Genomic DNA, 25,428 nt, shown 5'->3' on the forward strand with positions numbered 1-25,428 from the left:
CCAAAGAGCAGCGGCGTGGGGAAAAATCGTAGGAGTCACTGAACCTCTCGTCACGGGCGACAGTGATAGACGATTCGCCGACGCGGTTGGTTGTTGGTTGTTCGTTTTCGCAGACCTCACCTGTAATGTCGTCTGCGGCCATGGCACAGCATCCACAACAAACATTTATGTTCGTGGGCCTGCGTGTGGTGCTTCTACACAGTATATCTAGTTTGGGACCGTGCTATTTTTTTCTTAGATATTGGTGCATCCAGAAATGACGCAAAGAGGGGTGAATTTTAATTCTTCGGCATTATCGCATTGCATAGAAAGAAATAGGAGTCTTGGGTTCGAGTTCCGGAAAGGAATGGATGTTTTCTTTCATATTCATCACGTTGTCGCAATAAAGGTATTGGTATATAATTAAATGTTCGGCGTCAAATGAAAAACAAATGTCGATAATCACGTCTTTCCTATTAGTGTCGTCGGAAAAGTTTTTTTTTAAAAAAAAAAAAAAATCCAGACAATTTGAATTCGTATTTTCCTTAATTGACTTCGCTTTCCTGCTTTTTTGTTGGCTAATCGTGACGATGATGAAATTGAAGAAGAGACACAAAGGAACACCCAGACCGTGTCATGAACCCAGAACCCGCTGGTGAGATCGTGAGACGAATATATTCAATGCATTTGACCACAGAGACTGCTCACATTACTCCAGCCACCAGTAGATAATATTAGGCACAGAATATTTCACAAAGAAAAACTGGCGGTTGAGAGGGACGATTGCCCCCATTACTCTGGCCGTGGATCTGCGGCTGAACCCCTCCCCCCCCCAAATAAATACAAAACATTTGTTTGTTAAATGAGCAGCTCAACAAGAGAACATTCTGTTTTGATACAAACAATGTCGAGGCAACAAAAGTCCAAAAATATATTTTGGAAAGTACTCCGTTTATTTAGACTCCCCCACATGGAGTCAGGTTGTTGCATCTTTATAAACCTAGCTACTTCACAGGGATTTTAGCTGTATTTTAAAATAAAAAAAAATCAAGTTGGCAACACTGTCGGCCAGTAGCTGCTGTTTTTTCCATTAGTGGATGCTAGCCACGGGAAGTACCGAGAAGAAAGTAAAAGTAATGGAAAGTGGGATGCTCCGCCTAGAAAGGAAATGAGAGTATTGGGATGTTTACTGGTCTGCAAAGCCGGTTGTTACAATCAAGCAGGGACACTCGCGGTGATGAGGATAAATAAAGAAGTAGATGAGTCCACGAACACAGAAGAGCACTGCCACTCTGGGTCAGAAAAGACGAACTAGTATAAATATATATTACAATAATAATAGCCTAACTCAAATTATATTATGCCACAAAATTTTCAATGGGAGTTAATGCCACCCGCAGGGTTTTTTCTCAACAGTGTTAAAGTGGGGGAAACGTGGAGTGATGCTTTTCCCCACATCTCATCCCCAGCACTAGGATAATTTGCATAGGTACCTAATCTGCTATCTTTCACATCACCCCTCGTCCATGTTTTCACTCGACACACTCACCATTTAAATTATATGAAGTATTTCCAGATATCTCGGCGCGGGGTGGGGGGGCAAGTGATCCCCTCTGCGAACACCCTTGATGGGAGTATAGCTTCACATGAGGTGTATCGTTCATATTTATTTTAAGTTCTGTCGAAATGCCCTGTACGCACCCTACGCGCTTAGATGAAAAATTCTAGATACACCCCGTTCCAAGTGCCGAATGTAGTGAGATAGAATGTAAAATTATTATTTATTACACAATTTTATGCGTATAACTATGGGAGTTCATGTTCAATGGGGAGTTAATTGATTCTGTTCACGGATTATTATTTGCGTATCTGTCCATTTAGAAAACGATCGAGCCCAGGACCGCTTGCAACAAAGGCGACATTCAACTACTGTAAGTGTGACCTCTCTACATCGTGGGAGTGGGAGTGAAAAGCTAAACTCATGTTTGGATTCACAGCAAATCCTCTCGCGTGCACGGTGCTTAATAGGTAAAAAAATATTGAAAACTGTTTCAGCGGGTATGTTGAGAAAAACCCATGTTTCCTGCACGTAGCAATGCTTACTAATCTCCTGCATTGCTATATTGGAAAGGAAAGTAAATTAGAGGTTATATACTTCTGTTCAGGGTCGGCGTTAAGGATGGTTTACCCAAAATCAAGCTGGCCTATACTCTGCCAAAGTGTAATAGGCAAATTTCATGACAAAAACGAAATGAAAGTGCATAGATAATATTGATGCGATGGGAATCTTCTTCGTTTGGTCACATAATAACAACGTGATTATCAAAATGCATTTTTCTTTAAGGCCCATCCAAGTCATCCCGTGCCCACTGACAGTATGTAGAAAGTCTGACGTCACCATTGTTTCTGTTTGTAGTAGACATTGTTATGTTTGGTCTGACTTCCTTATGCTGAATGATTTTTGCGTGGTGTACATGAGGATGAGGAAAGCATTTATAAGATAAGACCAGTGGTGGCGATTGGGTTCCAAAACGGGGGGGGGGGGGGGCAAAGTGTCAAAACTAGGGGCAAACTAGTGGACTTCCCCTTGGCAGATAAGGTTTAGCATAGTGCGGGAGCAAAAGTTGCAAAAAGTGGGGGAGCAAACTGCCCCCCTGGATAAGGCTTTAATGTTAAATCATCTTTGAACTTCTAAAAAGTAATTCCAGTGCCTATAAATTATTAATTTCAAATATATCTGCTCCAGGAAAGAGAAAAGTAAATTTCAGAAGTTGGCGCCATTGAAAGTTTTTCAATTGCTTGAAGTTTTTTGTTTTCATGTTAAACAGCAGGTGAAGGAAATGTGGAAAGACAAAAGCAACCAAACCTAACCTACTCTGAACGTAAAAATATTAAGAACGGTAAATCTAACTCAGCTAAACTACCCGCGAAAGCATCCAGCAATCGGAAGTTGAGTCCTACATTTTTACCATCTTCGCTTCGTCAATTAAATGTTTCATCATTCATTCTCACAGAGGTTCATTCAGGGTGGTGAAAGGGTTAAATGTAACCATAGACGTCGCCAGAAATTTTCGTAAGGGGACTCAGGCCCATAGCCGGATCTAGAATGTTTTTCTGGGAAGGGCACAACTGCTCGCGAGTGCACACATACACTATATATACACACCTATAACACTATATATACACCTATAACATACGTGTAATATATGGGGAAGGATGCATATACGAAGTGCAGATAAATTACTGGAAACATATTTCGTGACAGAAATTCACGGTTGACACTTGACATTTTTTTCTGGCAGAGAGCGAAAAATTGTGTTATGTTACGTATAGATCATATGAATCCTGTGCAATGTAAATATCTTACAAAACATGCAAACGCATGAAATAGTCCATGCGGTGATAGATGAGGGGTTCACACTTGTTTTGCGAAATATAAGTCCCTGACTTTTCCACGCATTTTAAATAACTTTCGAGACTACTGTACAGGGTAGTCCAAAAGTATGGAGACACCAAAATATAGTTGAATGGCACAATGTTTGCAAAACTAACACTGTAGGTTTGTAATAGGAGTGGAAGAAAATGTTGTAGTGTATATGACGACGACGGCCGCGATCTTGAATTCAACTTCAAAATTTTAAATGGAAATGGAGTGATGTGATATATCAAATCAGACTAGAATTTTGCGAGAAATACAGTGGTGAAGGTTATTTCGACGTATCTTTAACCAGTAAAAAGTTATGAATTAATTATTGTACCAATTTGCTCGTTTTCGAGGTGTCAGAGAAAAGCATTAAAATGGCTCTAACGCATCGAAATCATACTGACGTCTAGGGAGAGAAGTTCGCATGCCATTACACATGATTTTGATCACAGATATTCCCTAAGGGTTGAATTTTGTGACTGGTTGTTTCCAACAATGGCAGTGTGATGCTTTCCACTGGGATGAAAAGTCCTTTAGTGACTAAGCTAATTTTTATGTTAATAAGGAAGTTAATAAACAGAATATTCTAAGCTTCTTTTTTTTTATCTGAAATCAATTTTGGAGAGATCACAGCCGAATGGTTAGTGTTGGACTAAAATATTTTATTGCTTTTTTTCTTAATTTTTGAAATTTCGTACCGTTAACATTCTGAAATGCATAGATATTTTCTTGTTAATTTTTACACCCCCTTTAAGGAAAATATTAGGAAGTTAGGGAAAAATTTTAGTCATGAAGTTCTGCAACTTCTCACCAAAAGTAAATTATTTTTGAGATTTTGAAAACTCAAGGATTTTTTTTCATACATTTTTTGAGCTACACAAATGTATTTATTTTTACATTTTTTTTTGCCTTTGCTTATTCTGCTTATTAAGTAAACTTTGATTCTGTTATCGACTATCATTATTCCTCATTTGAAATGAACAATGCTAATTTTCAGGCAGGTGGGACGTTGGGGACAGGGGAATATCGACATTGTATCGTTCACCACTAAGTGATTAACAATTTCAGTGAATAAATTTTCCGCTTATACCTTGTAGGTTCATCGTACGTCTGCATGTATGTGTCAGTGAAAAAATATCCGAAGATGTCCCTTTCAATTGATGAGTAATTAGAACGCCCCCTTTCCGTCCTGTTCATTCACGCAAGTGCATCAAGATCGACTGGTCTTTCGAAGAATTGACAGGCGGGCAGGTAATTAAATTAGAAACTCCAGTTGAAGTGAAAACGCTAGAAATCCTGGAGGAAGCTTGTAATACTCTTGCCTGGCAACGAGCAAAGTCGATGGTACTTTCGTTGCCATGTGAAAGCGGACATTCAACTGGCTTCCATGAATACAAACACTAGAAAATGTCCTGCAGTCCAATCTATACCGTAGTTTTTAAATAATGGCTGCAAGTAGCAACGGCTGATGTTCGAAATTGAAGACGAGAATAAGAATATGTGGGGAAAGTTGAACAGCGACTGACTTCAAGAGCAGATAGTTTTAATAATTGCGACGCTGAGAATGAAGTGATGGACGAAAAATCCATGCCTTGCCCAAGCTTGAAACCAAGAACCCGTTGCATCGTAGCGCGTCGTGCTAACCACTAGGTGTAGTATGTTGGTTTATAACGTCCAGTGCATCTGAAATAAAATATCCCAAAGCTTAAAAGTTTTAACATAATTAATTATACTTATGTAAACTCACCTCTCTTTTTTTTTCTACCTAGAGTGCAAGACAAGTTAATCCTTTATTAGATTCATCAAAATTAAAATTCTCAACCTGAGTATACTGCACTTATTTTCAAATATCATGCGCATGGAAAGCAATGGCATACTAAGGACGTTGGATGTTATATGCTCCCAATTTTAATTTTAATAATGCAAATTACAGGGTGCGAAATCATTGACAACTGGTGGGAGGGATCTTAGTTCATACACAAGCTCATATGTGTGTGTGAATTATTGTAGGATATTTATGTATTTATTATGATATCACATGTAAATGTAAATGATTCTAATTATTTTAAAATATACATAATTATTAAACGTACATATACATAAAGGAATTCATTCGTTAGTTTTATGTATCGGATATTTATGAAGTCGCAGATAATTTCTTTACCAAGTGGTTAAAATTGCAATAAATTACAAAAATAATTGAAATGGTTTCATTATGTATAAGTTTTTGTTTAGTGTTTACTTTCTATTAATACAAATCAATTAGATTTCATACTCCTAATTGTCTCGCAACCTTCTTGTACGTACTTTTATTTTGCACATATGGTTATCCGTGTAAATTTGTTAATGGTCTCGAGAGAGAGAGAGAGAGAGAGAGAGAGAGAGAGAGAGAGAGAGAGAGAGAGAGAGAGAGAGAGAGAGAGAGAGAGAGAGAGAGAGAGAGAGAGAGAGAACCATGCAATACAAACACACAGAGGCAGACATTATTCTTCGTTCTTTGTGCGTGTTTATTTTATATTATCCTTAGTACAGTATATTTGAAATCTATGTTTATTGTTATTTATGGTTTCCTCTAGGTAGGATTGTGGGAGGAAGACTGGCAGTCGGGAGATAGGCCAAGGCCTTCAAGAGCTGTCGAGCCACGGATATTTTTATACTTATTGTTTATTTTTGTTGTTTAACTAAAACTCCCCCCCCCCGGAAATTTTTTGTGGGGGATTTTTTTTGGATAAGATTGTTGGTGGGGGAAATCCTCCCTGTCACCTCCAGAATTTCGCATCTTGCAAATTTATTAGTTGTTTTCTGAAAATTACATTCGAGGTGGAATGTAGCTTGCGTCCCAGTCTCACATTTTATGTAGCAGTTCAAGCTCAATTATTTATTCGTGAAAAACGACACTACAAATTTCCACACTCTTGTCGTGTATAAGTACACCATTCCATGGAAACAAAACCTATTATAGGGCATAATGCACTAGGCGCTTTTTCGTATAAAATATGAATAATTTTAATTAAAATTGTTTCAATTAAGTAGACCAGGTTTGCCTGCCTGAAATTGTTCGTCGTCGTCCCTGGTCTATTATGGTACTGAAATGAGTTGGCCACGCAACAAGATCAGAGAGTAGGTGGTGACCTCTTGTGGGGCGAGTTCTTCAACTTGTGTGTATGGAAAGGAACGTGATGAGAATAGCATTGGCATTTGGCCTCTCAGCTCACGCACAGACTCCGACTTTCTCTGTCTTGTTTCAGAATGTGATTTGATTAACTAATAACCAGATTTCTAACTTTGGCCTACCCCTATAGTATTGTAACACACGCAGTTTTCTTGCAGGTGCACAAAATCAGTGCCGGATCTACAAGCCGCAAAACCCCGCAGTGCGGGGGCCCCGAAGATAAGTAAGCCTTTAGGGGGCCCTCAGCCATTGACATAGTACAGGGTTTGTATATGCGTATGTAAAAAAATAAACATAGGTACTCAGGGGTACAGAAACAAATACAATATGTAAAGGTGAAGTTCCCTGTGTATATAGCACCGTACCATGAAGGCACATTTAGGGTATGTGGGGGGAGGGCCACACACATTTTCGATATCGACCATCTTGGAGGTGATGTGATCAGCACCACGCTTCGGCCGCCTTTAGCCTCCCTCCCCAAGTACCATTTGATTTGAATCTGGGTGGGCCCTAGAGCCGCTTTATGCATGGACAAATCCGGAAAAATTCCGACCTTAGATCACGCACCCCGGGTTTCCCGCGTGGCAGTCAGACTAGAATCAAATCAGGATAGAATTTCACGAGAAATGCAGTGGTGAAGGTGTCCTAAACCTATCTTTAATCAGGGAAAAGTTATGACTGTATGATTGTAAGAAATGTATCATTTTCCAGGTATAAGAAAACAGTGTTACACACACACACACACACATACACACACACATACATACATACATACTAGGGATGGCCAAACGGATCCGGATCCGGGTCTGAAAGTTTCGGATCTGGATCCGGATCCGAAAGTTCCGGATCTGGATCCGGATCCGAAAGTTCCGGATCTGGATCCGGATCCGAGAGTTTCGTATCTCAATACCATTATAATATTACCACACCTTAAAAGGTATTATGATCTTCGATTACAAAGAAATTTTTCATTAGTTAGTCCTACAATAATTTTTTTCAAGTGTTGTTCCTAAAATACTTTGCTACGCATCGGCTAACACACTCATGCACAAAAATAATCTTACTTGTTTAACATAAAATATCAGACTTGATTTTGTAAATGCCATTGAAACGAATATGTATTTATTCGAATGTATTGGAAATGAAAACACACATAAATGTGAGACATTCCATTCCACGATGAAACCTTTAACACATATAACAAGATAGAAATGTTATACAAAAATTATGCAATTCTTCTACAGTTACAGTTTTACAAATTAAAATAAAACATTATAATACATGCAGTGTTATATAATTACAAAGTGTAAGACTAACAAGGGAGGTTATGTAAGTGTCCCCCTCCGATTTCCATGAAACTTGGCAGGCGTATAGTGGGGCCCAATGGAAGAAATACGTGTCTTTTTGTTTCAGCTAAAAAACGGTTTTAGGGGGCAAAACCCCCTCAAATGTCAAGATGAGAACAAATTGAAGTGAGGATCTGACCCCTGTGTCCCCCTCCGATTTCCATGATACTTGGCAGGTGTGTGTATAAACGGACCCAAAGAAAGAAATACGTGTTTTTTTGTTTCAGCTAAAAAACTGTTTTAGGGGGCAAAACCCCCTCAAATGTCAAGATGAGGACAAATTGAAGTGAGGATCTGACCCCTGTGTTCCTCCGATTTCCATGAAACTTGGCAGGTGTATAGTGGGACCCAATGGAAGAAATACGTGTTTTTTTTCCAGCTAAAAAACTGTTTTAGGGGGCAAAACCCCCTCAAATGTCAATATGAGGACAAATTGAAGTGAGGATCTGACCCATGTGTCCCCCTCCGATTTCCATGAAACTTGGCAGGTGTATAGTGGGACCCAATGGAAGAAATACGTGTTTTTTTTTGTTTCAGCTAAAAAACTGTTTTAGGGGACAAAACCCCCTCAAATGTCAAGATGAGGACAAATTGAAGTGAGGATCTGACCCCTGTGTTCCTCCGATTTCCATGAAACTTGGCAGGTGTATAGTGGGACCCAATGGAAGAAATACGTGTTTTTTTTTCAGCTAAAAAACTGTTTTAGGGGGCAAAACCCCCTCAAATGTCAATATGAGGACAAATTGAAGTGAGGATCTGACCCATGTGTCCCCCTCCGATTTCCATGAAACTTGGCAGGTGTATAGTGGGACCCAATGGAAGAAATACGTGTTTTTTTTTGTTTCAGCTAAAAAACTGTTTTAGGGGACAAAACCCCCTCAAATGTCAAGATGAGGACAAATTGAAGTGAGGATCTGACCCCTGTGTTCCTCCGATTTCCATGAAACTTGGCAGGTGTATAGTGGGACCCAATGGAAGAAATACGTGTTTTTTTTCCAGCTAAAAAACTGTTTTAGGGGGCAAAACCCCCTCAAATGTCAATATGAGGACAAATTGAAGTGAGGATCTGACCCATGTGTCCCCCTCCGATTTCCATGAAACTTGGCAGGTGTATAGTGGGACCCAATGGAAGAAATACGTGTTTTTTTTTGTTTCAGCTAAAAAACTGTTTTAGGGGACAAAACCCCCTCAAATGTCAAGATGAGGACAAATTGAGGTGAGGATCTGACCCCTGTGTCCCCCTCCGATTTCCATGATACTTGGCAGGTGTGTGTATAAACGGGCCCAAATGAAGAAATACGTGTTTTTTTTTGTTTCAGCTAAAAACTGTTTTAGGGGGCAAAATCCCCTCAAATGTCAATTGATTGATTTATTTCTTTATTTTACTTCGCGTTTTGTGCCTCTTGGCTAATTTGCGAAGATGGGGATGAGTAATGATATGATGAAAGTGATGAATGGACATTCACAAACAACCGTGCCCGAGCGGGATTCGAACCCGGGGCCCCTGACGTTGCAGCGCGATTTGCTAACCACTCAGCCACAGGGTCCGGCCCTCAAATGTCAAGATGAGGACAAATTGAAGTGGGGATCTGACCCCTGTGTTCCCCTCCGATTTCCATGAAACGTGGCAGGTGTGTACAGGGGCCCAAAGAAAGAAATACTTGTTTTGATGAGGACAAATTGAAGTGGGCATTTGACCCCTGTCCTCCACTCCGATTTCCATGAAATTTGGCAGGTGTATAGAGGGGCCCAAAGGAAGAAATACGTGTTTTTTTTTGTTTCGGCTAAAAAACTGTTTTAGGGGGCAAAACCCGCTTCAGATGTCAAGATGAGGACAAATTGACGTGGGGATCATCTGACCCCTGTGTCCCCCTCCGATTCCCATGGAATTTGACAGGTGTATAGAGAGGCCCTATGCCCCCTGTTTCTTCCTATGCCATATTTACGTGGTTTCAGGGTCAGATCCCCACTTCAATTTCTCCTCATCTTGACATTTGAGGGGGGGGGGCTCTATACACCTGCCAAGTTTCATGCAAATCGGAGGGGGAGACTTAGACCTCCCTTGTAAGTGTATTAATTAATTACAAGTCGTGCACGCGCGCACACACTATATATATGTGTGTATGTATTTATATTATGTATATATGTATATTAGCAGGTAAGAATATTTTATAAGCACATTCTTACTTTCCAAAGAAGCGCATGTGGGATGGCAAAACGGATCCGGATCCGAAAGCACCGGATCCGGGTCTGAAAGCACCGGATCCGGATCTGAAAGCACCGGATCCGAATCCGAAAGTTTTGGATCCGGATCCGAAAGTACCGGATCCGAAAAATTTTAGGATCCGGATCTGGCCATCCCTAATACATACATACATACATACATACATACATACATATATATATGTATATGTATGTATGTATGTATGTATGTATGTATTTATATGTATGTATTTATATATATATATATATATATATATATATATATATATATATATATATATATATATATCTGCAAAACCCTAGGCTCAAAGACCAAACTACAGATGAAAAATCGAATAGAAAATGTGCTTTTCAATAAGAAGGCGATAGTACTTCAGGAGTTGGCAACCTGATTTTAGGAGTTGGTAACCTGATTGATTAGGAGTTGGCAATCTTGAAATTTACCTAAAATGAGAGAAGAAAGGAGTACCTGTTCAAATGAAGTATTCACATGCAGGCCACATAAATATTTGACAATACTCGTATAAGCGGCTGATTTTTTTTTATAAATAAGCATGAAGTATTTTCCTTCCTTACTTAGCTACTGTTGCTCTATTAATGATAATTTTCATATTTATTTATGAGGTAAGTATATGTATTTTTAATCACAATGTCATATCACTTCAAAATCCTAAAAAGGTGAACGAGAAAGCTCCTCCTCCCATTTTTTTGTCTACTCGAACACTAAGTAGTCCAGATTTTCAACCCAGTAGACGCCACTGATATATATAAAAAATATAAAAAATGAGTTGAATGCGATATGGCTTGGTCCGCTTGGAACACAACAATGTGGTTTCCCCTAAGCCTAACCTGTTTCTATCATGACCAATTATACCCAGCCTAACACCTTTTATAGGGGATGTTGAGGAACTTTTAAGTCACCCTCTACTGTCGGAATAAAAATTATAAATACGTCGAGTTTGGACTCCAATTAAAAATTAAATTAGCGATGTCCGTTGAACCGTGGAAACTGCGGGCAGTCACTGCGTGAGGTGTTGCCACGTTCCAGATACATCTTTACTCCTTTGAAAAAAAAAATCTGTATAAAATCGGTTTCTCAATGTGAATTCACAATGAAAACAGGTGCAAAGAGCTTCAAAACAAGACTAATAATGTAATTGTAGGACAACGCCAATATTAAGAAAGATTTGTTTCGCAAAATTGATGATAACTGTTTTTTTGACAAATTTTATAAATCTGAACATTAAGAATTGTGTTTAAAACCTTTCTACCTGCACCATACTAAAATTTCATCACAATAGGACCACCTCTTTTTGATTTATAGAATTTTAAAGAGAGCGATCGTTCGCAAAACTAAAAAAACGCACTTTTTTGTTGTCACGACGATAAAAAATAGAAAGCATACTCGAAAAAAATTGGTTAGCCTAGATTAACGCAGAATTGAATGAGCTAAATTTTGATGTAACCCATTTTTATGTCTGTCTACTGGTTAATTGTTAATTGGAGTCCAGACTGGACTATCTATAATTTTTAATCCGACAGTAGGCCCTTAAATGTGACTTTCTCAACATGAGATCAGGGATTTTATATGGAGGTGTAAAGGTAAGCAGGTAGAGGGGAGGGATTGGTAATATTTTGCGGGGGGCCTACAATTTGTAGATCTGGCACTGAAAAAAAATATTATATTTGGGGCGAAAAGGGAGTACAGCACAAAGATATATATTCCATTGAAAAAATAAAAGGTTATGGAATCCATAGAGGTCAAGATTTTTTTTTAGTACTAACCTTGGAAATAAAACGCGTCTAACATCAATATAATAATTGAATTGAATTTTATCATGGATTAGGTACAGTTTTTCCTGTAAAATATACTTACTGTGCATTGTCATTAAAACAAATCGCTAAGCAGCTGCACTGTCGTGCTTAGGGGGAGTTGAAAGACAGTGGCGTACCCATGATTTTCGAAAGGGATGGGTTATGTATCCTTTTTTTTAGTAGTCAACCTTCATTTTGCCATTTTTTCCTACCTTTGACGTTCTTATTTTTAGGAATACTGGGCCACAGGAGGATTATGACCCCCACCAACCTCCTTCTTTGGGCACGCCACTCTTGAACGGGGTCATAAACTCCCTTAAAAGGAACAAAGATAGAACGTTAGATACATGATAAAATGGTGAGATGCAGATTTGATTGATTGATTGATTGATTGATTGATTAATTTGGTGTTTCAAGTCCATTTTATGCACAGTAAGGCAAATCGGGACTGGATCTACAGTTTAAAGTGGGACCTGAACCACTATGTGCATCCACCGGGTATTGACATATCATCGAATAATCGACATTTGTATGCATGTGTATATAAAAATATTTAATTTAATATAATATAATTTCAAGTATGAAAGAACATTTTTTTAAAATCATATATCGGTTATGACGACGGGAAGTAATAAGAATCAGTTTCCTTGACTTACTCTTTATTCAATACGAACACGTAATTACAGGTATTACACCCCGTACAAACGTCAAGGCACTGCTCGATTCCCAGTCCGACGTCAAGCGATCTGCCGTTTCAACTACTAGCACCGCCCCCTTTCCACCTCGCTCGAGCCACGAGGCATGAGGAGCTCTGAGGTCGTTCACCACGTCACACGACGTTCCTACCTCAATACACTCGAGTACAAAATTAATCAAATGATACAACTGTCGTAACTCCCCTCTCTTGGGAGAAAAATTTCCTTCAAGTGAAATTTTTACAAAATAAAATACCCATTTATAATTTACACATCGTTATGTTATCTACACTCATACTTTGTGTAGTTACAGTTAAACTGGTATACATCATGGTCAAATACACTGGGTATAATCAATACAACAACATTTATGTTAAAGAAAATATAAAAATAACAAATAAATATAAATAATTTGAAACAAAATCTAAATCTTTCTTTGATCTACCCAAAACAAATGTTTGTACAATTTTGGATTTAGTTTTTCCAATTGGCTTAAATAACAACTTCTCTTTTCAATGGTACAATTCCAGATATTTAGATTATCACTGTGATGGTTACCACTGATATTGCCAGTTTTCAAATCTATTACAATATATACATTAGTTGCTTGTTTGTCAATTACCATATACGGACCTTCATAGACCTCACAGTACTTTTTAGTGCGATTTTCTAGGAGACTGCTAAGATAATGTGTTTTTACAAATACCAGGTCTTTTATTTTAACTTCAGGTCTATTTTCTTGTTGTAAGTTGTACTTGTCATTTTTTTTCTTCCTTGCTTGGAAACCTTTTACAAAAGCCATGTATAGTTTGTCTTTCCACAGAGAAATTTCATTAGGCGGTAAATTAAAATGATTCAAAATACATGAGTTAAGATCTCTGTTTAGTTGTAACTCTGAGGGAGCAAATCCTAGCTGTGTGTGTACACTATCATTTAATAAGCTTACCACTACATCTATATATTTTGGCCAATCTTTGTGTTTGTTTTTACAAAAAACACGCATAAGCCGGTTGAGTTCGGAATGAATTCTCTCAACTAAATTAGAACTAGGGTGATATATTGGGGTATACGCCAATTTTATACCTAAGCTTGTTAAAGTGTCCACGTATTTGTTAGAATGAAACACCGTGGCGTTATCACTAACCAACCTGTGTGGAATGCCAAAATGCCTGACATATCCTTCTAGCAAGGCTTTTACAATACTGTTGGCTGTACTTGACCTCATTGGATAAGCAAACAGATATTTAGTGTTAGCATCTTGTAAGGTTAGAAGAAACCTTTCTCCTTGCGAACCTTTAATTAATGGTCCTTGTATATCCAAAAACAAAATAGTTTCACCTTGGTTACAATGTTGTTGGAATATGCCCTTGGGCGGATGTCTACTCGGCTTCGTTCTCATACATAGTTCACAATCTTTGATATAACTCAGAATACCTTTTCTCATACCAGGCCAAAAGTACAATTTCCTAACTCTTCTGAGTACTTTTTCACAACCAAAGTGGCCCATATTGTCATGATAATTCCTCAGTATTACAGAAACTAAAGATTGAGGTATACATATTTTCCAGATGTTCTCAAAGTGAAAATCTCTTATCATCAAAATTCCATTGCATACTTTATAAAACTTTTTCCAATTTCTACACCTTTGAGGTAAACTTACACTTACACTTTCACAATTGTTCAAATAATCAATAATAGGTTGAAATAACTTATCATTGTACTGTTCTTGGACTAACAACTCTACAGGTATATCCAATACTTCATTTTTAAACATTACGTTATTGTTTATGTGCATCAAGATCGGCTCTGATTCTGAAAATTGTCTGGACAATAAGTCCGCTAGGCCATTGTCAGATCCTTTGCAGTATTCTACAATGAACTGGTATTTTTGAAGTTGAAGGGACCAACGCAATAAGCGAGGGTTCCAATTCTTCGAATGGTTCAGCCAAGTGAGACACTTATGATCACAAACTAAAGTAAAATCTTTACCCAAAAGATATTGATTACATTTCTCAATACAAAATAAAAGACTTAAACATTCTAGCTCGGTTATGGTGTATTGTTTCTCATAACCTTTCAGTGTACGACTTACATAACTTATTATTCTTTTCTCGCCATCAATTATTTGATACAAATATCCTCCGATGCCAAGTAAGGAAGCATCTCCCTGGACATAAAACCTTTGATTAAGATCAGGATGAAATAGTTTAGCATCATTAGAAATTTCTTGTTTGAGCAAATCAAAACTCTCTTGTTCCGTCTTAGTCCATATCCATTTCTTACCTTTCCTTAACAATTCATATAAAGGTGCACATATGGTAGCAAAGTTTGGAATGAATCTTCTCATCCAAGAGAAACAACCTATTATTTTTTGAAGTGTCTTTACATCCTTCGGAGTAGGAAGGTTGAGAATAGCCTCTACTCTTTCTGGATTTACTCTTATACCTGTTTTGTCAATAATGTGACCCAAGTACAATAACTTTTCTTTACAGAGGAATGTCTTTTTGAGACGTACAGTCATACCAGACTCTCTTAATTTAGAAAATACACTTCTTAAATGTTCTATGTGACTTTCTAAAGATTCACTTCTAATGCATAAATCATCAACATAAATGATAACATTCTCTGACAGAATGTCGCCTAATACCTTGGCCATTGCCATCGTAAATGCTTGTACTCCATTACATGTACCAAATACTAAACGTTTGTATTGGTATTGTCTACCTTCAAACAAAAATGCAGTATACTTTTTAGATGACTCCGACAACAAAATCTGGTGAAATCCAGAGGACATATCGATCAGTGATACATATGGTCTACCAACAAATCCTTGTAATGCCTCTTCAATATTAATTGGTCTAATTTGACTAACTTTCTGGTGTTGATTAATATTCCTGAAGTCAGTACATACTCTTACACTTTTATCAGACTTAGGAACTATTACTAGTGGATTTAAATAAGGTGAATCAGAAAGTTCTATAATGTCCCACTCAAGTAATTTTTGAATATGATCTCTAACATTTTGTCTGTAATGATAAGGTATTCGATATGGCTTAGAAACTAAAGGTTCTGTTGTATCTAATTCAATATGATGTTCATATTTAGTGGTGGCCGCGGTGGCTCAGTCGGTAACGCGTCTGACTACCATGCTCAAGGTCCCGGGTTCGATCCCCGGCCGGTTCAAATCCGGGAACTTTTCTAACGGTGAAAGCGGCCCCGGCGCCCACCCAGCGTCGAATAACATGGGTACCTGGGGAAAACCCTGGGGGGTAAAGGCGGTCAGGGGCGTGATGCTGATCACATCACCCCCACTCACGACCGGATCAAGAAAGTGTGGGGCGTTACCCCCACACCCCCTATACGCCTTCATGGCGTGGTGCTATGCACAGGGGAACACTTTACCTTTTTTACCTTTTTGTTCATATTTAGTACATAAACCAGGTTTTTCATCAAACAGCATCCTAAATTCAAGTAACAAATCAAACAGTTGCTTCTTTTCATCTTCATCGAGTATTTCAGCTTGCATAGCTTTTAATTTAAGATCTTCTACACTAGCAACAGTTATTTCCTCTTTTGACTTTTGGGTTACATTAAGACAACTACTCTCTGCCTCTTCACTCACATCAAAAGTTGGACAAGATATAGGTAATAATTTAACTAACCTTTCACCTTGTTTGGTGTGTAACAATAAAGAATTTTCCTTGAAGTTTACAAGAGCCTCTACATTATACAAAAAATCTAAACCTAAAAGAATGTCTACTGTCAAATCTTTGACGACAACAAACTGAACAAAAAACATAATATCTTCAATTTCTATATCCACACAAAATTTTCCAAGTACTTTCTGTTTTCTTTTTCCAGAATAGTCAACCAAAATAATATCTTCTATTGGCTCTAATTTAGGTCTGGTGACTTCGCTAGTAATACGTTTCCATTTGTTCTCTGACATCAAACAAATGTCACTACCACTATCTACTAAGCATTTACTCTCTATCCCATTAATATTTGCAAAGATAGACGTTGTATTCTTGACTTTGTTCCTGAGGTTTACAGGTAACATTAAATTATTAGAACTATATTTCGCTTCGTCTTCTAACAAGTCTTCATAAAAATTAATATCTACCCTACATACATTTTTAAGGCATGATTCACAGTTTGCTTTACTAGAATTTTCATTACAAAGTTTGTTTCTTAAATCTTCAGTATTAAGATTGGCTACTGACACAATATTCTCATCTTCGTCTATGCTATTCTGTGTCACAATAACAATAGACTCACTATCTAGTTTAAAGGTTGTTCAGGCACAAACCAGGGCGCATTCACCCTAAGTGAAGACCCACCATTACCATTTTCTATTTCTTCCCTAGTACTAGATCTAGGTTCACTTCTTTGAGGATTGTTTTGAACATCATCGTGTGACACAGTGTTTGTACTAGTATTTCTATACCTAGGTCTACTATTATCAGCATTTATACGATTTTGGTTACTATAATTGTATCTACCTCGAAAGTTACTGTTTCTATAGTTATTACCAGAATATGGAAAACGGTTTACTCTCCAAGATCCCTGACCAGATCTACTATCATTACTACTATTATTATCAGTGGCATATCTTCTGAAATTACCAGAATTCCTTACATTAGTCTCATGGCTTGTATTAGAATTTTGCATATTGCTTACTCTAGATTGATTATTTCTTTTAGTTTCATTAACAACTTGTACTTGTCTAATACCAACAGGCCTTCCATCTCTCCTACTTTCACCTTCAGCACTTGCATACAAAGCTTCATGACGCGCAACCAATTCCGCAGCTGTACCAAGACTAATATTAGGTTGATTTAAGATTGCTTCTCTAACTCTATTTGGTAACTGTTGGGCTACTAAAATAGTTTTTTGCTGTTCTGGCATGTCTGGCTGAATGGAATTTAGTAAATTAATCTGGGACCAGAAATAATTTAACAGAGTTTGTCTACTTTCTTTGCTGTATCTCTTGCACAAGACATTTGCAAGACATGTTGACTTCCACGATGCACTTTCAAAGGCATTAAGGAAAAGAACCTTAAAAGAACTATAATCTACAATGTGTAGTTTCTCCTGAGAGAACCAATTTTTAGCAACACCTTTCAAAAGCATTGGTACATACTTCATGTAATCTTTTTTGGGAACATTTAACATATCCAAGCGATCCTCAACCTCTTGAAGAAATTGTGACGCCAAATAATCCATCCTAGTTGCAGTAAATTTAGGTAACCTATCTAGATCAGAGTACTTAAGTGTACTAGGTACAAACTTCCTTCTGTAACTACTACTTTTGTGATCAGTTCCACTTTCCGAACTACTATCATGAAATTTATCTCTTGACATGCTTTTCGCAACTCTACCTGTCTTATAGCTACTTACTGATTTACGTTTAAGCCCCCTTAACTGAACTTTAGTTTCAGAGTTAGAAGATTTTACATCTGAATCAGATTCTCCTTTACGTAATGGTCTTTGCTTTCTAAACGTGATATATTCAGTTTTTTCAATGGGTAAAGAAGCTTTCCTTGCTTCCCTTTGCTGTTCAGACAATCTAGGAACATCAGGACTAACTAAGCCTTGTACTCTAGTTTCTAATCCTAAAGAAGATTTTACCGGTTCAGCACTTACTCTTAAAATGGAAAAATCATTCGTTAAATCTCTAACTTGATACCGAATATTCTCCAGCTTATCATCTAGAATCTCATATTTGTTAGTAATCTCTGTAAGTTGTTGTAAGCAACCCTTAACAGTAATGTCATTACTAGATATTTTCTGTTGAACGGTTTGAACGGTCAAGTTTAGATCTTGAATAGTTTGTCCACACTTAACACTAATTTCGTTAAATTTACTATTCAACTCAGCAATAGCAACTCCATGTCCACTAATGTTATTAAACAACTCCTTCATACTACTTTCATTTCCATGTACAAGGTTGACTAAACTTTCAAACTTCTTTTGATTTATTTCGAGTGTTTTCTTAATTTCTACGCATTCATTTTCTACCTGTTTTACATGAGAATCGAAAACCTCTCTCAATTTTTTATGTTGATTTACACACGTAACAGAAACCTCGTTTATCTTCTCTTCCAATTTCGTGCTCAAGTTGACCACTTGTTCCTTTAGTTCATGGGCGCATTCCTTTGTTTCGACCAAATTATCAGACACTTTCTTTTCGACTCGTGCTTCCAATAATTCGAAGTCTTGCCTTAAGAGACCTATGCTGGTGCCTACATTACTTACACTGGCCTCAACACTATTAATATCCGCTTTGACGTTACTTTCAACACTGTTAATATCAGCTTTGACATTAGCTTCAACACTATTAATATCAGCTTTCACACTACTAACTTGTTCCGCGAGTCTAGCTTCAAATTGTTTAAAGAGAAACTCCAATTCCTTTTTTGTAGCCATTTTCAATTTCCGTTACTGCTAGCTAAGAATTTTAGTCGCAGTATTCAGTACAATTCTTTTATAGTTTCGGTGCTACAATCACAGCGCGATAAAGTTATTCGTCATTCTTCTTTTCCACATAGAAAAAGTTCAGTACTTACGTTCCAACATCACAGACGAAAAAGTTGAATTCTTCCATCTAACAGCTACAACCAGATTCTAACGACGTAGACGATCGAGTCCTCCTGTTCGTGCGCCATACTTATGACGACGGGAAGTAATAAGAATCAGTTTCCTTGACTTACTCTTTATTCAATACGAACACGTAATTACAGGTATTACACCCCGTACAAACGTCAAGGCACTGCTCGATTCCCAGTCCGACGTCAAGCGATCTGCCGTTTCAACTACTAGCACCGCCCCCTTTCCACCTCGCTCGAGCCACGAGGCATGAGGAGCTCTGAGGTCGTTCACCACGTCACACGACGTTCCTACCTCAATACACTCGAGTACAAAATTAATCAAATGATACAACTGTCATAGGTACAAACGTGTAGTTTATTCCAATGAATGAGCGGAATAGATTTTTATTGCTTATTTTACGTCTATAACTACCATCGTATAAAAATAAGCTTTAAAACTTTTTTTTTTAGTTCAAGCAGTCGTGACAATAAACACTTAGGCATTTTCATGATGATTCCAGATGTAAAGTTCTGAATTTCTGTATACCGTTGGGTGATCGGGCTCGATAAGGTGAACACGCATCACCCAACGAAAAGTCGCTTTGCAGGCCTTCGACACAAAAGTGTGAAAGTAGAGATTTACAATGTATATCCCTTGGTGAGGGAACTATTGTATTATATGTTACATATTTCAATTTCCAGCTGTGGAATACAGGCTTATGATCTTAATCCGTGATGGTCTCGTCGACTTTTCTTTTCGTACGATCACCTCCACAGATTTACCAACTCAAAATCTCGGCCATTTGTGCAGATGATGTGCTCAACATCACGCTCCGATCGCCTTTATTCTCCAGAGGTTGAGTGAATTCCGGAGACCCTTCATACATTGGGCGTTGCCTAAGAATTTTCTACCCGAGATCACTCATCCCAGGAATCGAGCCCGAGTCTCCCGCGTAACATTCAGGCGCCTTACCGACTGGGTATATATATATATAAACCATCACAAAATTTGGGCCATTCCTGCAGAAATAACTTCTTCCGCCACTATATGTATTAACAGCTTGTAAAATCTTACTGTTTTCTGTGAAACGTTTCGAGTCTTCCCGATGGCGTAGTGGTAACGTCGTCGTTTCGTAATCAAGGGGTCCCGTTTTCGATATCCGGTGGAGGCACATATGGTTCGGATCCCACTTTAAACTGTAGGTCCAGTTCCAATTAGCCTATCTGTGCATAAAAGTGGACTTAAAACTCAAACTGTGAAACATTTTTCAACTTCATTTTGACAGGACTGGCCAACCTGCTTTTGGCTCACCATTTCACGCTCGGTGCCACCCCTGCAAAGTTATATGCATAAAAGTAAACGGCGGAAATTGTTATACGTACAATTGCTCAGAATGTAATTACTTCAACCGCTGTTACTATACTTGGGTAGGTTTATGCCGTGATTTCTTGTAATTTTATGCTATCGGTCATTTCTATTCCTCTTCTTGAACGTTGTGCGAGAATAAGATAATGGACGGACATGAATTAACCATACTATTAAAACCATTGACTTTTATAGTTACACAGTTCTTTGTGTACCCCAAAACACTGGCGGAATATTTGATGAGGAAAGGGTGTCCTTGTTTCATACTGATAACCAACCACAAAGAATTGTTTACTGAGAGAAATAAGGGAAACAAGAATTTTATGACGTCAAAGAATCCTAAGATAATTCAAGATTAATCACGCATGCCCCCAACGATCTTAGGTTTACCTCTAACCTCCCGAAGGAGGTCTTTAATGTTTAACCAACAGATAAAGAAAATAGAGTGATTTACGTTGTACTCGGTTCTCTGATCCTGGTTGCTCAATCGGTGATCGAGAGTTCATAGACTTGATGATTAAACGCTGCATTTCCGCGAGAAGACAAAAGGTCAAGTACCCAGCTCCGTCCCACTTAACCCTTCAGAATTTCGCACGGCTCCTTGTTACACAAGGCCGCTTATATCGTGATTCGAAAGCTTTGTCTTGCCCCGTGGTTGTCGTGCGAGCCTCTTTCATAATTGAACAAGAAACTATGGGGGAAAACATGGCCACGAGATTTTTACCTCCCGCAAAAGAAGAAATGATCCTGTTTCAAACCAGTTTTCACTTTCTCCATCGTTTCCGGAACATCTTTCTCGCTCCTGAGTTCTAATTGTGCTAGTTCCGTTGAACCATGACGTCACTTCGTATGTGTGACGATTCTGTTCTGTGCTGTGCAGTTTACAAAACATTTTGCGTGACCTTCCTTGTTGTAGATTCATTTTTCTCGTGCTAAAGGTCAGATTTGCTAGATAATGATTCGTTAACATTTTATGTCAACTTTTTTTTCTCTCTTTCTCTGCTGTCATTTTCCGTCACGATTTCATTTTCCAAGAAAACTTCGAGTCTTGGTTGGCAGAGAGGATGTTGTGTTACGGGCAATGCCCGAAGTTTCATAATTTTATGATGTGCTCGGTGGAAAAATCCAGAACTGCTGTGACGATGTTGGCTGTCAACTTATATCAACGCTTATCAACTTACTGCCAGAGTAAAATTGTGCAGTGAGTATTAAAAGTATTCGTACACCTAGAATTTTCTACGTTGTGCCCAAAGGTGCACACTTTCAGAACGTTTGGAAGGATCGACAGTGTCGATCGAGTGTACAGTCACCCGCTTTCCTGCAAGGCGTTATGCGTGCTGCCTAACTCTACGGCGTTGATAGAACTTGCCAATGAAAATTTGCTATTAGAATCCACTTATCCCCGTAGGGTTAGGCAACACACATAACGCGAGTATTTCAGGATCTAGATGTCCCATTTTTATTGCCGGTGACTGTACAACATAGATAACACGGAAGAAGTACTCGGAATGTCTACAGAAAATCAATTGGTTCTTATGAAGAAAAGGAAGCAAATAAATATAATAAAGTAACAATGAAATATGAAGTAAGTAAATTATTATAAAATAAATAAAAATAGAAAAGCATATCCACTTCGGTTGCCGAACGTGTTGAGTTGTATGATTGCTTCTTTGTGAGTGTCCTTTCTTCAATTTCATCTAATCATCATTCATCTTTTCACGTCTCGATTAGTCTAAAGGGGCAGAAAAGCTACGTTAAATAAGGAAAAATAGACTTTTACCCTCTCATAACTAAATCTCTAGCTACACCCATATTGAGGTGTGAAAGTTTGATGTTCAACTTCCTTTTTTACGAGATCCTAATTTCCTAAACATCTCGTTCTTATCGAAGCTGGTTCTATTAATTTGTTAGCCCCTCCTTCTCAAATGCCCATGCTTATGCACTTTTAAAGTTATTTATATTTAAAAAGCATTTGGCTTAATGTGTTTCATTTTAGTTACCACAGAATCTCATATACCTAATCTGTGCACAGAATCTTCTAACTTTGAGACTGGTTTACAAAATATGAAGAAACTTTCAACCGCCAAATGTGATATAATTGGGTTCAATTAATGAGAGATTTAATATTCACAAATAGGTAAAAAAAAATATATTTATTATACAATTTCAAGTTCAAATGAGTCTCAAAATATTACCATGAAAGAAAATAGTGTCACAATATTGATAAAATGGGGTCAAATTAACTAGGTCAGCAATACGTATGGAGTACTTTATGTTCCTCCTCATCTCCTTACAAATACTACCCTGCATGTAAGCTACAAGGGTTACGTCGTCTTTACACGTTTTCAACTGACCAACTTATTGATCTGAAAGTAAAGCTTCACTTATATTAGAGAGAATAGGAATTGTTGAAAAATCTATTATATATATATATATATATATATATATATATATATATATATATATGTATGTATATTATAGATTTTCCAACGAACAAATATGTTCGAGCAGTCCTTTTCCAAGTAGTAACAGAATAAAACAAAGTATAGCACAGGAGTTCCCCAACGTTTTCGATTCACGGCGCCCTTGGTGTTTCAAGATTTTTCCGCAGCGCCCAAGTCAGGATGTAGACGTATCTACCACTTGTAATGTGGTTAGGTTGCTTGCCTTAAGTTAAAAAATTAACAGATACTTCAAATTCAGAAACATTTTGTGTGTAAGATGTACTAAATAAGCACATATTTGGAATATGTGCCATTTCAGTGAAAATATTGGAACATTTTGTGGCGCCGCGGTGCACGCTTTGGGAACCACTGGTATAGCACAAGTACATTAATTGGGACTATATTTACTAGACACTTCAATCAGTCGACATCGGAAACCGAACCGGTCACGTCTTCACCTCAAGGCTATAATGCTAACTGGCAAGGTACCTTTATAAGGTATGCCATTCCCGAGGTTCCGAGATTTTTTCCCATGATTCTGTGCGCGCTATGACGTCATTAAGAGGACAGAATGGAACTTACTTCGTTAGCGTATACGGAAGCTTGAGATAAATGGGTCGATTATTTACTTATACACATCTTTTCTTGAATGCCGGTAGAATGAGAACAAATCAGCCTGTTTGTGCTCTTGCCATGTGCAATAATAATAGAAGAAAATTTCCTGGAATAAAGAGATCATTGCTTCCCAAAAAACAAGTTGCTGTAGCAGGATTGATTCAATTTGTTCCTCCAAATTTCGGACTTACTCAGTGGTGCAACCACAGGTGGAGGCAAGGACATTGCCCCCCAACCTTCGACTTAAGTCAATTCTAGGAGGGGCAAACATTGATAGCCAAAGGCACCTGCAGGGGTCACAGAGGAGCAATTACCCCGTTCTATTTCAAATTTTATACAAATAAAAATACATTTCGTAAAATTTTCTTGCTCGCTTCGCTTGCAGTGCCTGCATTTCTCAGTCTCGTCAAGTTCAGAGCCGTAGATAGGGGGCGGCGGGAGTCGGCCATGGACGCCAAATGATCTAAATTTAAAAAAAGTTGTGAAAGAGGGAATGCCTTGGCGCCATGTGATATTATTTGCTCCCTATAAAATCAATATTGTTTTAAATTGTAAAAATTGGATCTAAAAATTTTCTTTTTCCCTTCGCTCGCAATATATTTGTTTTCTGTAATGTAACGTATGTAAATAAAACGTTTTGTATATATGTATTGAATAAACTTTGAATACGTACATAACTTAGTGTTAGCATCTTGCATATGTATTTTCTTATTTTATGTCGCTCCATGTTGCATATCTGTAAAACATATGTTGTACATGAAAGTTATACATGTTATATGTACAAAACAATATCTTCGGCATGCATTTATCATTCATTTTCTGCCATTCAATAATACAGTTTGTGCTTGTTTTCAATTATTAGCTAATGTAAAATTTATGGTGTTGAAAAATATTTCAAATCGTTTGTTCCAAACAAATGCTTTAGCACAAACATCTAGCCCCCTTTTGCGTAATTTATGATGATAATAACGTCTTTGATACTACTAATACTACCACTAGTAATAATAATGTCATTATTAATGTTGTTATTATTATCATTATTATTATTGGCGGGTTTATTCTGATACTTGCCCCCTCCAGACAAAAATTCCTGGTTGCGCCTCTGGCCTTACTTTCACACTCGCCTTCCGTATCATCACGTATGGAACTTTCAAAGACCATTAAACAATCGGAACTCAGTTTCTAAGTATTGCTTCATTGAATATTGAGTGCAAGATAAGATTTTATTAGCTTTGGAGTTGAAACATCGCCCGCGAAAATAATACTTTGAAAATCTCGTAGGTAGCGAACAATTATTAACAATTGCACTGTGTTACTTTACTTTATGTGCGTTTGTTGAGAAATTGTTCTTTAATTTCTTTTATATGTGCTTTAAAAAGCCTCCTTGGTTCAGTCGGTAAATAATCTGACTGTCAAGCTGAAGACGAGGATTCTGTTCCCAGGGTGGTTGGTCTCGAGAGTAGGGATGGCCAAACGGATCCGGATCCGGATCCGAAAATTCCGGATCCAAAAATTTCGGATCCGGATCCGGGTCCGAAATTTCCGGATCTGGATCCGGATCCGAAAGTTCCGGATCCGGATCCGAGAGTTTCGGATCTCAATCCCATTATAATATTACCACACCTTAAAAGGTATTATGATCTTCAATTACAAAGAAATTTTTCATTAGTTAGTCCTACAAGAATTTTTTTCAAGTGTTGTTCCTAAAATACTTTGCTACGCATCGGCTAACACACTCGTGCAGAAAAATAATATTACT

At 37.8% G+C, this 25,428-nt stretch overlaps 1 protein-coding gene across 1 annotated transcript in view; it reads left to right on the top strand.

Annotated features, from left to right (window-relative positions):
- LOC146003924 (E3 ubiquitin-protein ligase RNF180-like) overlaps positions 1 to 25,428 on the top strand; it is a 116,128-nt gene that overhangs the window by 69,447 nt on the left and 21,253 nt on the right. The window lies entirely within an intron of this gene.

The sequence above is a fragment of the Lepisma saccharinum genome, chromosome 1 (assembly GCF_977018435.1).
Source record: "Lepisma saccharinum chromosome 1, izLepSacc3.1, whole genome shotgun sequence".
Lineage (NCBI taxonomy): Eukaryota > Metazoa > Arthropoda > Insecta > Zygentoma > Lepismatidae > Lepisma > Lepisma saccharinum.